The 4487-nt window shown below is 49.3% G+C and overlaps 1 pseudogene; it reads right to left on the bottom strand.

The window, feature by feature from the left end:
- Positions 1-4222, bottom strand: part of LOC117285181 — a 4619-nt pseudogene extending 397 nt beyond the window's left edge.
- Between the last annotated feature and the right edge of the window lie 265 nt (positions 4223-4487).

Raw genomic sequence — 4487 nt, 5'->3', positions numbered from 1 at the left:
AAAAAAAAAAAAAAAAAAAAAATTGAATTTTCAACAGACTCTTGGACCGGCAGTTCACATCCATCTGTTCATTTAACTTTAGCTTCTGTCTCAATCCCCAGAGCTACTGTCTTCTCCACGAATTTCCCTAATTCAGACTCGGGCTTCTTCAGTATTTTTCCTTTTCTGACGAAGACATTGTGAAGAAGGTAAGAACGCCAGCAAGCTTTGTCTGTGTCTTTCCTGCCTGGAATCGATTCATTGACCACTTCCTTCCGGTCACTGGTCTGTACCTCTCGGATCTTGATTTCCATCGTCTTCTCTGGATTGGGTAGACCTGTTGGTGCTGAGCGTAAGAGGCCTTCTGTATCTGATTGTTGCGTTTGTTGTTGTTGTTTTAGTAAAACCAATACGGAACAAGTGAAGCAAATAACCATCGGTAGTTGAGCTTACCATGTGCTTTGGTCATGGTCTGCCATTTTTTGACCGTGGAGCAGATTTTGTCACGAGTGAGATCTTATTCTTTTAGGAGAAACTAATCCCATATATTATGCAAACAAATAGAAGAATTATAAGTTAAACATTCTGTTTGTACGTGTCCTGTAAATCAGTCTCCTGTTATCACATTCATAGTTTTAATTTTTATGTTTTGGAAATACTGTAACAATGTTAAAATGAAAATAAAAGTAAAAAATATCCCATCCCACTACTCTAAAACATTTGACAGCTTTCAGTTTTCTTAGATTCATTTCAGTTCCTTTAAATACGTGTATATGATTTTTGCGTAGCAGAATAGAGCTGATAATAGTAATTCTAATAAAAAGCAACGCCATTATTTATGAGCTCTAAATACTTGCTTGGAAAAAGTGCTTCTCCTGAATTTGGACTCTCTATCAAGCCTTTGGGTAAATATGTTAGTATTCCCATTTTAAAGGTGAGGAAATCAAGTCTAGACAGTTCCTAAATTATGATGGTTTAATTTATAATTTTGCAACTTCATGACAGTCTGAAAGTGAATCTACACAACCACTCTGTTTTTTGCTTTCAGTACAATATTTAAGAAATTACACGAGACAATCAACACCTTATCATCGGGTTTGTGTTAGATGATTTCGTACAGCTGCAGGCTCTAGTTAAGTGTTCTTAGCGTGTGTGAGGCAGGCTAGGCCAAGCTGGGCTGTTCCATAGGTTACATATATTATATGCATTTTTGAAGATCTTTTCAACTTTTGATAGGGTTATTAAGATGTCACCCATCATGAGCCGAGGGGTGTCCATAATAGGGAGGTTGACACACTCTGAGTCACACATTTGATGAGTAGTGGAGCTATCCTTGTGCCATCTCCTCAGCTGTATCGAACAGGGTGGGCCAGGGTTGGAAGCAGCATTGAAGAGACAGATGCTCAGACCTGACCTGGCGAGTGGTACTGGGACCCTCAAGTGCCCTCCTGCCACCGGCTGGGCTGACTTCCTGTCTATTAGGTTAACTTCCTGTCTGCTGGGCTGACTTCCTGTCTGATGACATTACACAGTGAAGGACGGGCTGTGCTGTAGTAGAGCCTTGGGGATCTTATGCTGCCCCAACCAGAAAAAACCGACAGTCCTTGAAGGTCAGATCATCTCCTGTAAAGATTTATAAGCATCTGTTCCAAATGTTTGCAAGGTGCCAGTATCAGTGTGACCTACTAGGGCTCCGGCAAAGAGATGGAGTGCCTGGGGCCTGCTGGAAACACGCATGCAGCCAGCACAACAGTGTGAGCCTGTCCTTGCCCCGGTCATCCAAACAGAAGCCATCCGTGTGTGCAGATGGGGTTTCAGGCTGTGTGGCCAAGAATCAGGAAATGAAGGCACACAGAGGCCCAGAGAGTGAGGTTTCAGGGCCACCCTGGGTGTCCAGGACAGAGCAAGGCTGAAGCTCTGCAGCCAGGCAGATGGGAGCCAACACTGGCCACTGCCCAGGAGTCCCTAGGACTTGTGTGTGTGGCACTTCTCAGGGCCTCAGCAAATGCTTGTTGGTGGGATGGATGAATGGAGTTGCTTATATCAAGCAGCTGGAAAGGACTAAAATAAGACAGCCCAGCATCTTCCATTTCAGGTCCCAAATGGAGAGTTAAGTGTGTGCCAAGGAATGTGCAGGAGAGCGCAAGGAAGTGTGTGATGTATATACCTGCATGTGTGTATGTGAGTGTGTGAGCGTGTGTGTGAGTGTGCAGACGTGGAGGGAGGGAGGAATACTGACAAGAAGGGAAAGCTACAATTACTTTTGTAGCATCTGCTAGACGAAAAAGGATGATGATCATTTCTCATTTAATACTCTCAACAATGCTACGAGGTCGGTACTGTGCTGTGATTTATCAGTGTGGGCAGAAGATTCGGAGAGCTTAAATTCCCTGTCCAGGGTCGTTCTGGTGGTTGGCAGAGCTGAGCCTTGACCCTTGCTTGGCTCCAGAAGCCGGTGACCATCTCACCACACCGAGCTGACCAACACACTGCCAGGCCCTGGTGGCAGACTGAAAAGTGGGGAGAGGACGCCAGAGGAGGAAGCTGAGCCTGGGAAAGCCCTGCAAGCGGAGGCTCCTTAGAGCTGAGCAGAGGGTCGGCAGGGGACACTCCTGAAACCTTAACCCCATACTCGAGTGTTCTGTGAGAATAGAAGGACGCCTTCCTGCCTATGGGGACACTTCAGAGGACGGACATTTCCCGCGGTGCTCAGGCCTCCAGATCTGCCTTTACACAGGAACAGAGGCAGAGTTGATGGGCAGAAGGTCACCGTTACAGAGAGAATCCCATCCCCAGACTCCTTCCAGCAAGGCTCAGGGCAGAGGGTTCCCAACCCAGAGAAAGGATCCAGGCCAAGTGAGTGAAAAAGGCACCGTTTCCGAAGCCAAAAGAAAACCTTTTACTTTTAAAATCCCAGTATCCATGACAACTGGATGGAGTGAAGAAAATGGCCGTCCCTCCCCTCTGCATTGTTTAACTTTTCAGTTGCTGCAGCAGCTGAATATACTGGGCTCAGCCAGATTCTAGGGGTGCTTTCTTCGTTCTCCGTCCCCCTTTATTGCAGGCCCTCCTTGGTGCCAACCCGGCTTTGTCTTTTGCTGGAGACGTCTGTGAGAAAGAGGATGGGCAAAGTGTCAGACTCTTGGTGCTATTGAAAAGCCTTTGAGATGGGAGAAATTGGTGGAACAAAGGGACAGGGGAACAAAAAGCCTTGGCTGGCTCGTCCCTGCCTCTGAGGGTCTTTCTCGTCTTAAACTTGGGATTCGGAGCCTCTGACTTGGCCGTTCCCAGGGATGGTTTGGCAGGGATACAGAAAGAGCGGCCTAGGAAACTGGTCTGACAGCAGTATCGGCAGAGAGACACTGCCAGGGAGTCACAGCCTGGTCAGCTCAGGTTGGGGTCCCTGCCTCCCTCTCTCCGTCCCCCCTTCCTCCTTCCCTCCTTTCTTTCCCTCCTTCCCTCCTTTCTTTCCCTCCTTCCCTCTAACCTTCCTTTCATCCTTTCCTCTCGTGTGTGTTCCTGCCCACCTGAAAGAAAAAAACCCAATCAGACTGAGCTTCAGAACGGTTAAGCAATAAATTCCTTTCAATAATTTGTCTCGGGAAAATAATCAGATATTTGCACCAAGTCTTATCTCCTGGGTGATTTGTCACAGTGCTGTGAAATGACAGAAAGCACTTAAATGGCTGCAAACAAGACTGGCTCAGTACATTATGCCTTCTTTGGCAGAGGGATGATTTTTATTCGCGCCTTCTACCGCCACCTGTTGGACCCGTAGTGGGTCTTGGAGATCAGTGGCCACTCAGACAGATGTGGTCCCTGCCCTGGTGAAGGCCAGGGCCGTGGTTAGATCACGGTGAGTGTGGCCATGGAGTAGGGCCAGGGCCTGTCGGTGGCAGCGTAGCCTCTCCTGGGGATGGGGGAAGAATTCTCTAAAATCGATGACCTCAGACTGTGGTCTGAACAACGAGCTGGGGACACAGGGCAACTGGATGGTGTGAGGGAAGGGACAGGTGAGGCAGAGGAGCTGCCGGGGCCGCGGTGAAGGCCCAGCTTGGGGACAAGCGTGGGTCGTCCGGGGAGAAGAAAGGGATGGGGCAGCGGGTGCAGGACGAAGGCCGGGGTGTGGGGCCAGAGGGGAAGGCAGGCCCAGCTGGCCCTCAGGGTGGTGTCGAGAGAGGGGAAGGCCTTGGGGAGAGAAGGGCCCGCAGCCTAGGGAGGAGGTGGAGATGGTGAGGGGCATGGACAGGAGGAGATTTAGGGGCTAAAACTGGCGGGGTGTGGCGGGGGCCTGGGTACTGTAGGAGGTGGGCGGAAGAGGGCAGGTCGGTCAAGGACTGTGCGTTAGCCTCCTAGGCTCCCACAGCACGACACCACAAACGGGTGTTTTAAACCACCTGAAATTTATTCTCTCACAGTTCTGGACCTGGTGTGGGTGGGACTGGCTTCTCCCGAAGGCTGTGAGGGAGAATTGGCTCCCTGCCCCTCCCCTAGTTTCTAGTGCTTTG

Source organism: Fukomys damarensis, unplaced genomic scaffold (assembly GCF_012274545.1).
Source record: "Fukomys damarensis isolate Sample0158 unplaced genomic scaffold, DMR_v1.0_HiC HiC_scaffold_7, whole genome shotgun sequence".
Taxonomy (NCBI): Eukaryota; Metazoa; Chordata; class Mammalia; order Rodentia; family Bathyergidae; genus Fukomys; species Fukomys damarensis.
Note: the sequence above shows the minus strand (reverse complement) of the source record. Positions and strands in the feature narration are given on the sequence as shown.